This window comes from Vombatus ursinus, unplaced genomic scaffold, assembly GCF_900497805.2.
Source record: "Vombatus ursinus unplaced genomic scaffold, bare-nosed wombat genome assembly UNPS02014945.1, whole genome shotgun sequence".
NCBI lineage: Eukaryota > Metazoa > Chordata > Mammalia > Diprotodontia > Vombatidae > Vombatus > Vombatus ursinus.
Genome location: NW_020954723.1, coordinates 23,804,210 through 23,816,364, shown reverse-complemented (window position 1 = coordinate 23,816,364; position 12,155 = coordinate 23,804,210).

Sequence of the window (12,155 nt, the reverse complement as noted above, 5' to 3'; positions counted from 1 at the left end):
TCTCTAACCCCTCAAAAATGAAAGGAACTATGGGTACATTACAAAGGCTTACAAAGTACTTTTCTCATAACCTTGTGGGAGTAGATAGTGCAAGTATTATCACCGTTTTACGGATAAGGAAATTAAGGCTCGTAGAGCAGTTATGTAGAGGTCAAGTGACTTGGCCTTCAGTGTTGTTACACTGAGCTGTGACTCAACCAAATAATATGAGAATTTGCCCAATCTACTCCAAGAAACGGATCTTTGCTTTAGGAAACTTAAATTCACCATGTGTAGATGAAGGAGCCCAAATCTGAGCTCAGCTGAGCAGCTCAGGCAGGAGGTACTATTAGGGGATGGCTGAACATCATTTCACCTCTGAGTCTGAGGTCCCGCAGAGCCATCAACTCCCCTTAGCAGTTACAGGGCTTTGTTATGACCTGTGATGAGAGATGAGAGACTGTGTAGACTAAACATCTTGTAACTAGAGCAACCTAAAGCTTGATGATCCTCGCCAATTTCTGCCTCTTCTTCTAACGTCACTCTTTGGATCACCGCCTGCCGAGGGACTATTGTTCCATACGTTCATGGCCTGGGATGAGTCAGTAACGTTGTCATGCATTTATTGACCTTGAGCTCAGATGCAGAGAAAAAGATGGTTTCATGACGCGCAGCAGCATCGACTGGGACTAATTAGGATGGGATAGAATTAGCGGCTTTTTTTAGGTAGTGACTTGTTCTTTGGAAAGAACATTAAGAAAGCATCTGGTCTGGCCTCCTGCCTTCAGGCAGGTGAACAGCTGAACCATTCAGACAGATCACTATCTGTTCTTTAGCAGGAGTTCTTTTATAAATATATTTATTTACTATTTTATTTTTTCCCCAATTACATATAAAAATAATTTTAACATTCGTTTTTTAAAATTTTGAGTTCGAAATTCTTTGCTTTTCCCATCCAATTCCCCCTTCATTTAAGAAGGCAAGCAATTTGATACAGGTTATACACATGCAGTCATTTAGCAGAAGTTCTTAACTCAGATCTGTGAACTTTAAAAAATATTTTGATAAATGTATCTCAACATAATTTGTTCCCTTTGTAATATTATGTATTTTATTTTATGCATTTGAAATTTTTTTTTTCTGAGAAGGGCTTTATCAGACTGCCAAAGGGTGAAGAATCCCTACTCTAGGAGATTTCTAGGGATGTGAAGGATAGAATGTTTAATAGTAGCTAGTATTTATATGGTGTGTCAAGGTTTGCAAAATAATTTACATGTGTTAACTCATTTGATCCTCATAACAACCCTGTGAGGTAAATGCTAATATTGTCTCCATTTTACAGATGAGGAAACTGAGGCTGAAATAGGCTATGTACCTTGCCCAGAGTCATACAACTAGTAAGTATATGAGGCCACATTTGAACTCGGTTCCTCATGCCTACAAGTCCAACACTCTATTCACTGCACCACCTCACTGCCTCAGAGAATATTGGGAAAGTAGACAGTTCCCTGGGAAATTAGAATGGATTTAAAGAATAAAGAAAGAGAAAATGAGTGAGAAGTCCCTTCAAGAAATGCATCATGTCTGACATCTTCCATAGACCCTACAATGCCTACAGTGCGTGGGTGTAGAGGAACTGGATACATTGTGATTGGTTTGTCAGGAAGCCAGGACAGCTTGGGTCCTAGGACGGTTATGAGACAGACTCCCCAGTCTGTGTGTGGCTCCCCCTGGTGTTGAATCCACTCCTCCTGACAGCAGCCCCAACACATCTGAGAGCAGTAGGATGTTGTAGCTGAAAAGGACTTCAGAAATTTTCTAGTCCACCATTCTCTTTTTGCTGATGAGGATACTGAGGCCCTGGGAGAGGAAGTGATTTTGAAGGATCCTCGAATGATCTATGATTGTGCCTTGCCTGAAGTCACCCTGGGGCAGCTAAGTGGTATAGTGGATATAGTGCCAGGCTTGAAGTCAGGAAGACCCGAGTTCAAATGTGACTTCAGATACTTACAAGCTGTGTGACCTTGGCTGAGTCACTTCACCCTGTTTGCCTCATTTTCCTCATCTGTAAAATGAGCTGGAGAAGGAAATGGCAAACCACCTCAGTATCTTTGCCAAGAAAACCCTTAATGCTTTCATGAAGCACTGAACATGACTGAAAAAAATGACTGAACAACAATGTCACATTAGTGGACAATGACAGGGATGGGTCTAGCAGCTTAGGTCTCTAGAAGATTTTGTCCTTTTTCCTAACTCTGAGTCTTCCATGGCATGATTCCATCTGCTTTCTAAGTGTCTGCTCCTACTTAGAATCTTAGAATCTTTAGAAATTTAGAGTCATAGAATCCCAGAGCTAAAAAAGATTTTAGAGGTCATGTAATCCAAACCCTCTTACTGAAGCATGAATCCTCTCTGCAACATCCTTAACAAATGAGGCTAGTACGGCCCATTTTCCAATCCTCTCACCATCTTGGTCACTCCCACCCCACCCCTGGCAGTGCTCTGGGGTCCTTCCTTAAAGGAGGTACCTACATGATAGCATTCTCTGGGTGAGGTCTGCTCAGGCCATACAGCACAATGGGACAATTACTTACCTCCCTGATCCTGCCACTATACTTCATAGCATGAAATCTTTGGCTGTCATGTGTCCCTGCTTACTCATATTGAGCTTCAAGTCTACTAGAACCCCTGGGTTTGTTTTGATTTGGGTAGACAAAAATAAAAAAAAATTTAAAAGCCCATGTTTATATTTCTGTTCAGTTGTTTTTCAGTTGTGTCCAACAGTCTGTGACCCTATTTGGGGTTTTCTTGGCAAAGCTACTGGAGTGCTTTGCTGTTTCCTTCTCCAGCTCATTTTACAGTCAAGGAAACTGAGGCAAACAGGATAAAGTGACTTGCCCAGGGTCACATGGTTAATAAGTGTCTAAGGCTAGATTTGAACTCAGGAATAAGGAAGACTCCTCTTCCTCATTCCAAACCCAGTACTCTATCCACTACGCTACCTAGCTACCCATGTTTAATATTAGTCGTTTACAGTTACAGATGAATAGAAAGCAACATGGTATTGAAGAGTATGCCGGGGTGGGGAAACTATGGCCTGGAGGCCACATCTGGCCCTCTAGGTCCTCAAGTGTGGCCCTTTGACTGAATCCAAACTTCCCAGAACAAATCCCCTTAATAAAAGAATTTGTTTCTGTAGAACTTGGACTCAGGCAAAGGGCCGCATCCAAAGACTTAGAAGGCCATGTGTGGCCTCGAGGCCTCAGGTTCCCCACCTCTAATTCTAGTGGATACAGTTTTACACTTGAAGTCAGGAAGACCTAAGCTCGGACACCTCCTCTGACACTTAACATCTTAATGTGTGATCATTCTCAAGTCACTTGACCTCTCTATGCCTGATTAAACTCCTCAGGTTTGAACTATTAGGTCATAGACTGGCTGCGTGTTCTGCCTCTGGTACAAGAATTCCCCGTGCTGACGAAATAACCCTACTTCCTTCCTCTTCCTCCACAACTCAACAGCTGTACCTGCATATCTTGTTAGTGTGTTCACTCACATAAAAAAACAATGCTGTTAGTCACGTCATTTATGGACCTTAGCAGACGGATTGTATCTCCCCAGGAAGAGCCTTGTCTCTAACAAATGTTTCAGAACAGGTGTGTTTTTCATTTTCATTGTCTTTGAAGGGGTTCCTGATGAGCAGACAGAGATCCAAACAAACCACACTCCACAGGTGCTGAACTTCCATCAATGGGGGCAGACCAGCTGACTAAATTTTGTTCCTTTGAATGAGAGGGTGTATCTAGATTGCCGATCGCCCCTTTTACTATATCCATTGTTATTTTAAGATTATAGTTGGGAAAGAAAAAAACAACAACTAAACATTGTGCAATTCCAATGATCAGGCTTGGCCACAGAAAAGAGTTAAGAAAATAAACCTCCCACCCTTCTTTACAGAGGGTGGGACTAGGAGTATGAGATATTGCATTTGCTGTCAGACAAGACTGATGTATTGGCTAGTTTTGATGAATTTTTTTGTGGTTCATTTTTAAACTCTGTTATAAGAGATGTGTTAGAGGTAGTACAGTATAGTGGCTAGGGCTGACTTCAAGCCAGCAAGACCTGGGTTTGAGTCCCACCTCTGACACATGACACCCCCTGCCTGGAATGCTCTACATCTTCATCTCTGCTTCCTGGCTTCCTTCAAGTCCCAGCTAAAACCTCACTTTTCCCCTTAATTCTGGTGCCCTCCTTCTGCTGATTATCTCCAATTTATTCTGCATACATCTTATTTGTACATAATAATTTGTATCTTGTTTCCCTCATGAGATTGTGAGCTCCTTGAGGGCAGGGACAGTCTTGTGTCTTTCTTTGTATCCCCAGGGCTTAGCATAGTGCCTGGCAAACAGCAGGCACTTGCTAAATGTTGACTGACCCATACTGACTGTGTGATGCTGGGCTAATCACTTAACCTCTCAGTTATTACTTTTTTTGAATTTTGTTTATTATTTTATTACATTTTGAGTTGAGCTGTCTCCCTCCCTCCCAACACCACACTAGAGAAGACCAACATTTCACACATACACACACACATACATACATACATATATACATACACACAAACATATATAAACATATATATATGTATATGAAACCATATAACACATACTTCCATGCATCATTTTTTTCTCTGGAGATGGATAGCAGCTTCCTTCATAAGTTCTTTGTAGTTTATCTGAATATTCCTATTACTCAGAATAGCTTAGTAATTGCACAGTTACTCTTCCAACAATGTTGCTGTCACTGTATACAACATTGTCTTGGGTCTGCTCGTTTCACTCAGCATTACTTCATGCAAATCTTTCCATGTTTTTCTAAAATCAACCTGCTCATCATTTCTTATAACACAGTAGTATTCCATCACAATCACATACTACAACTTAATTAGCCATTCTCCAGTTGATGGGTATCCCTTCAATTTCCAGTCCTTTGCTACCACAAAGAGAACTGCTGTAAATATTTTAGAACATATAGGTTTGTTTCCTTTTTCCCTAGTCACCTTGGGAAACAGACTTAATAGTGGTATTGCTGGGTCATAGTGTGTACACAGTTTTATAACTCTTTGGATATAATTCCAGATTACTCTCCAAAATGGTTGGATCAATTCACAGTTCCACCAACAGTGTATTTGTGTTCCAATTTTTCCATATCTACTCCAACATTTGTCATTTTCCCCTTCTATCATTTTAGCCAATCTGATAGGTGAGATGGAATCACAGAGATGTTTTAATTTATATTTCTCTAATCAGTAATGATTTAGAGCATTTTTTCATGTGACTATATATAGCTTTGATTTCTTCTTCTAAAAACTGCCTGTTCATATCCTTTAACTGTTTATCAATTGGGGAATTGATAAATGACTTACATTCTTATAAATTTTCCAAAGTTCTCTATATATTTGAGATATGAGGCCTTTATCCAAGAAAGTGTCTATAAATCCCCCCCCCCAATTTCCTGCTTTCATTCTAATCATGGCTACATTGGTTTTATTTGTATAGAAACTTTAAAATTTAATGTAATGAAAATTATCCATATTACATCTCACAATGCTCTCAATCTCTTTATTCATAAATTCTTCTTTTGTTCATAAATCTGATAGGTAATATGTTCCATAGTCTTCTAATTTACTTATGATATTTCTCTTTCTGTCTAGGTTATGTATCCATTTTGACCTAATCTTGGTAAATGGTGTAAGCTATTGGTCTTTACCTAATTTTTGCCAAACTGCTTTCAAGTTTTCCCAACAATTTTTTACCAAATAGTGAATTCTTATTCCCCCCAAAACTTACATCTTTACATTTCTCAAACACAAGATTACTATAATAATTTACTACTATGTATTATATATCTACTGTATTCTACTAATCCACCATTTTATTTCTTAGTAATAGACAGTTTTGATAATTATCATCTTATAATACAGTTTAAGATCTGGTACTGCAGATAGCCTTCCTTTATATTTTTTTCATTAATTCTTTTGATATTCTTGACCTTTTGTTCCTTCAAGTGAATTTTCTTATTATTTTTTTCTAACTCAATAAAATAATTTTTGGTAATTTAATTGTAATGGCATTGAATAAGTAGACTAGTTTAGGCAGAATTGTCGTTTTTATTATATTGGCTTGGCCCACCCCACCCCAAACAATTAATATTTCTCCAATTATTTAAATCTGACTTTTTGTGCAAAAAGTATTTTATAATTATGTTCATATAGATCCTGGGTTTGTCTTGGCAAGTATACTCCCACATATTTTATATTGCCTATGGCTATTTTATTTCATTTTTTAAAAAATAATTTTCCCCCCCAATTACATGTAAAAACGATTTTTAACATTCTTTTTTTTAGGCTTTGAGTTCCATATTCTATTCTTCCCTCCTTTGCCGCCACCCTCTCAGTGATGGTAAGCAATCTGGAATAGGCTAAAAATGTGCAGTAGTGTAAAATGTTTCCATATTAGTCGTTTTGTGCAAGAAAACTCAAATGGAAAAGGAAAGAAGGAAGGAAGGAAGGAAGGAAGGAAGGAAGGAAGGAAGGAAGTGAAAAAGAGTATACTTCAGTCTGTATTCAGACAGCATCAGTTCTTTCTCTGGAGATGGATACCATTTTTCATTATGAGTCCTTTGGGATTGTCTTGGATCGTTGTATTGTTGAGAATAACTAAGTCATTCACAGTTTTTCATTGTAAAATATTGTTGTTACTGTGTACAATATTCTCCTGGTTCTACTCACTTCACTTTCACAGAAATCTTTTCAGGTCTTTCTGAAATCATCCTGCTTGTCATTTCTTATAGCACAATTACATTCCATTACAATTGTATACCACAACTTGTTCAGCCATTCCCCAATTGATGGGCATCCTTTTGATTTTCAATTCTTATCCACCACAAAAAGAACTGCTATAAATATTTTTGTATAAATAGGTTCCCCTCCCCTTTTTTAATATCTTTGGGATACAGATCTAACAGTGCTATTGCTAGATCAAAGGTATGTACAGTTCTATAGCCCTTTGGGCATAGTTCCAAATTGCTCTCCAGAATGGTTGGAGCAGTTTACAACTGCAGTAGGGTCCCAGTTTTCCCACATCCCCTCCAATATTTAATATTTTCCTTTTTTGTCATATTAACCAATCTGATGGGTGTGAGGTGGTACCTCAGAATTGTTTTAATTTGTATTTCTTTAATCAATAGTGGTTTAGAACGTTTTTCCATATGACTATAGACAGCTTTGATTTCTTTGTCTGAAAACTGTCTGTTCATATCCTTTGACCATTTATCATTTGGGGAATGACTTGTATTCTTTTTTTTTTTGACTTGTATTCTTATAAATCTGACTCATCTCTCTATATATGTGAGAAATGAGGCCTTTATCAGAGATATTTGCTGTAAATTTCCCCCCCAGTTTTCTTCTTTCCTTCTAATTTCCTTTGCATTGGTTTTATTTGTGCAAAAGCTTTTTAATTTTATATGATCAAAATTATTCATTTTATATTTTGTAATGCTCTCTATATCTTGTTTGATCCAAAATTCTTCCTTTATCCACAGATCTGACCAATAAACTATTCTATGCTCTCCTAGTTTGCTTATGGTATCACCCTTTATGTCTAAATCATGTATATATTTTGACCTTATCTTGGTATATAATATGAGATGTTGATCTATATCTAGTTTCTGCCATACTGTTTTCCAGTTTTTCCCAGCATTTTTTGCCAACTAATGAGTTTTTCCCCAAAAGCTTTGGGTTTATCAAACACTAAATTGCTATGGTCACTTATTACAGTGTATTGTATACCTAATCTATTCCACTGATCCACCACTCTATTTTTTAGTCAGTACCAGATTATTTTGATAATTACTGCCTTCTGATACAGTTTGAGATCTGGTATGACTAGGTCACCTTCCTTCACTTTTTTTTCATTGATTCCATTGATATTCTTGATTTTTTGTTCGTTCAAATGAATTTTGCTATTATTTTTTCTAGCTCTATAAAATGATTTTTGGCAGTTTGATTGGTATGGCACTGAGTAAGTAGATTAATTTAGGTAGAATTTTAACTACTGACTTGACCTAACCATGAACAACTAATATTTCTTCAATTATTTAAATCTGACTTTATACTTATACTTATACTTTTTGTATAAAAAGTGTTTTATAGTTATGTTTATATAGTTCCTGGATTTGTCTTGGCAAGTATACTCCCAGGTATTGTATATTGTCTGTGGTTATTTTAAATGAAATATCTCTTACTATCTCTTCTTGCAGGGTTTAAAATGCTGATGATTTATGTGGGTTTATTTTATATCTTGATACTTTGCTAAAATTAATGTTTCAATTAACTTTTTAGTTGAATCTCTCTAAGATTTTCCAACAGTACCATTGCATCATTTGCAAAAAGAGATTTGCTTTATTACTTCATTGCCCATTCTAATTCCTTCGATTTTTTTCTTATTTTTATTGCTAGCATTTCTAGTACAATACTGAATAATATTGGTGATAATGGGCATCCTTATTTCACTCCTGATCTTATTGGGAAGGTTTCTAGCTTATCCCCATTATAAATAGTGCTTGCTGATGGTTTTAGGTAGATGCTTCTTATCATATTCATTTATACCTATGCTTTCAAGTGTTTTTAATAGGAATGATTGTTGTATTTTATCGAAAGCTTTTTCTGCATCTATTGATATAATCATGATTTTTATTACTTTTTTATTGATACAATCTATTATATTAATAGTTTTCCTTATATTGCGTCAACCCTGCATTCCGAGCATAAATCCCACTTGATTTTTGTGACTTTTTTTTATTTATTTGTGATAACCGCACAGTTACTCGGGCAACTTTTTTTTTTTTTTTTTGGTATTTTTGGTAGGCAATGGGGTTAAGTGACTTGCCCAGGGTCACACAACTAGTGAGTGTCAAGTGTCTGAGGCTGGATTTGAACTCAGGTCCTCCTGACTCTAAGGCCAGTGCTCTATCCACTGCACCATCTAAATGCCCCATTGGGCAACTTTTTAAGACTGTAAGTTACAGAGAGTTGCTGACTTGAATTGGTAGAAGTGTCTTCACCTGAGAGTTCCTTTTAAATAGTGAAATCACAGATCTAATCCCTATCTCTTAAAAGGGATAGCTCACTATGTAGAAGGGAGAAGAAGAATATATTTGAAAGTGAGGGTGACTTTAAAAGAAAAAAATCAATAAAAATAAAATTTACACTTAAAAAAAGATGTCCATTAGATTGATACTTTTTTGTGAATTGCTGACCTACTTTCTTTCACCCATATATCTCTTCAATTTTAAAATGTTTTTGTAAGGAATAAATTGATTTTGAGCTTATAGAGTTTAATATAATTGCAAGATAGATATAAGAAAGTGTCAATGCCTTTTGTTTTTCCCACCCTTAAAAAAATAATCTCTTATTCATATCAGAAATACTACTGCTACTATATTTGGTTTCCAGTATTGTTCCTGCCATTGGGGTTGAAGACAGATAGTAAGGGATTCCCTGAATTTGGAGTCAGATGATCGAGGTTTGAATCCAGGATCTTTCTTACTGTCTGTGTGACTGTCGTCAAGTCATTCTCTCTCTGTGTTCTTCAGTTTTCTCATTTGTTAAATGAGGAGGTTAGATTTGGTTCCAATTTCAGCTGTAGTTGGTCCTTCCAGTTGGGGGTGGGGGTGGGACAGAGAGTGTGTAAATGTGACTTATGGCCTCCCCTATATTTATATCTGTTTTTTTTTTCAATGTTGGAGAAATGGGGAGAAAGTAGGAGCCCTAGAGGTCTATCTACTACCTATCTAGAAATTCTTCCTGCACTTGATGGCATGGGGAGAATTTGTTGGGTATACTTGCGGAGGTCTTAATACTTATCACTGTACTCAGCCAGAAAGGAGGCCCTGCCCCCTGCAGGCAGAACTGAGAACTGGCTTTTCTTCTCCCAGTTTGGTTTTGGACTGCTTGTCTAATCTTGGGGATAAGTCCCTTAAAAAAACAACAGCTCTGGGCCTCAATTTTCCTACCTGTGTAATAGGGATAGTGATCCTAGACTCATTCTTAGCTGGCAGATATAAATGAAGGAGGATAAATGAAATTGGACTGTGACTAAGTATTCCTGAGCCTGTGGCAGGTCCTACGTTCTTCAGCGTTTCCCCCCACAACAAAATCCAGACTTTAATGAAGTCTGCACTGTTTGCATAGCTTAGAATGTGCTTACAGCTCAGGAGGAGACTGTCAGTAAACGTCATTTTGTGGAGGTGTAAGCCTTCCAAAACATATGAACCATGCAGATGGTGGTGAGTAGATAGAGATGGTGTCACCTTTTTCCTTAGTGTCAAGAATACTGACCCCTGTACATGATTAGTGCTTAGTTATTTTGACTCCTTAATGAACAGAGGGACAAACTGCCCCTATTTGGTTCAGTGGACTCCATTAGCTATCGGAATTGCGTCTTCTGCCTTTCATTAGAATTGGGAGACGGAATTTTAAAGGAGCCAGTGCTCCATTAAGAGGTAGTGTTGTGCTGTAGAAAGACAGCCCAAATTGAATGGCTGAACAAGCTGTGGTACACAATTGTAATGGAATACTATTGTTTAATAAGAAATGATGAGCAAACGGACTTCAGAAAAATCCAGAAGGAATTATATGAACTGATGCAAAGTGAAGTGAGCAGAACCAGAGAACATTGTACACAGTAACAACAGCATTGTGTGATGACCAACTTTGATTGACTTAGCCCTCTTAGCAATACAGTGATCCAAGACAATTCCAAAGGCCTCATGATGGAAAATGCTATCCACATCCAGAGAAAGAACTATGGAGTCTGAATCCAGATCGAAGCATACTATTTTCACTTTATTTTTCTCATTTTTTTTTCCTTTTGGTCTGTTATTTCTTTCACAAGTATGACAAATATAAAAATATGTTTTACATGATTGCACATATATAGCCTATATCAAATTGCTAACCATTTTAGGAAGAGGGGAGGGGAGGAAGGGAGGGAGAAAAATTTGGAATCTTGTTTGTGCAAAACCTTTTTAATGTAATGTAATCAAAATTATTCATTTTACATCCCATAATGCTCTTGTCTCGTCACAGATTCTTCCCTTATCTATAGATCTGACAGGTAAGATATTCCACCTTTGACTATGGTTATAATTACTGTGTATTCCCCTCCATTTTACTCCCTCCCCCTTTATCTTCTCTCTCTCTCTCCTTTTACCCTGTTTCTCCTCAAAAGTGTTTGCGTCTGCTCATGGCCTTCCCCAATCCACCCTCCCTTCTATCAGTGCCCTGCAACATACACTTTTTTAATCCCCCCTGCCCTCCTACTTCCAGTAGGGCAGACCTGCACAACTTGTAAACTTCCTCTGGCTGCAGATAGGTTAGACTAGAGACAGACTGACAGGGGTTGGTTGCTGTGGGTCACGTGACAGGTTAGACTAGAGACAGACTGATGATGGTTGGTTGCTGCGGGTCATGTGATAGCCACCTGAAATCCTAGAGTAAGACAGATTTCTATTCCAAACTGAGCGTGTATGTTATTTCTTCTTTGAGTCAATTCTGATGACAGTAAAGTTCAAACATTGGCCCCTCCCCGCCTTCCCCTCCACTGCAAAAGCTCTCTTGCACCTCTTTTATGTGAGATAATTTATCCCATTCTATCTCTCCCTTCCCCCTTCTCTCAGTGCATTCCTCTTTCTCATTCCTTAATTTTACTTTTTGGATATCATCCCATCATGGTCAACTCATAATCATGCCCTCTAATACACAGATTGTATGACTATAATAATTAACTGCTCTAATAATGATGAAGTTCTTAGGAGTTACAAGTATCATCTTCCCATGTAAGAATGTAAACAATTTAACCTTATTGAATCCCTTATGATTTTTCTTTCCTGCTTACCTTTTTGTGCTTCACTTGAGTCTTGCATTTGAAAGTCAAATTTTCTATTCAGCTTTGGTCTTTTCATCAGGAATGCTTGGAAGTCCTCTATTCAATTAAATATTTATTTTTTCCCCTGAAAGATTATATTCAGTTTTTCTGGGTAGATGATTCTTGGTTATAATCCTAGTTCCTTTGCTTTCTGGAATATCATAATCCAAGCCTTCTGTTCCTTTATTG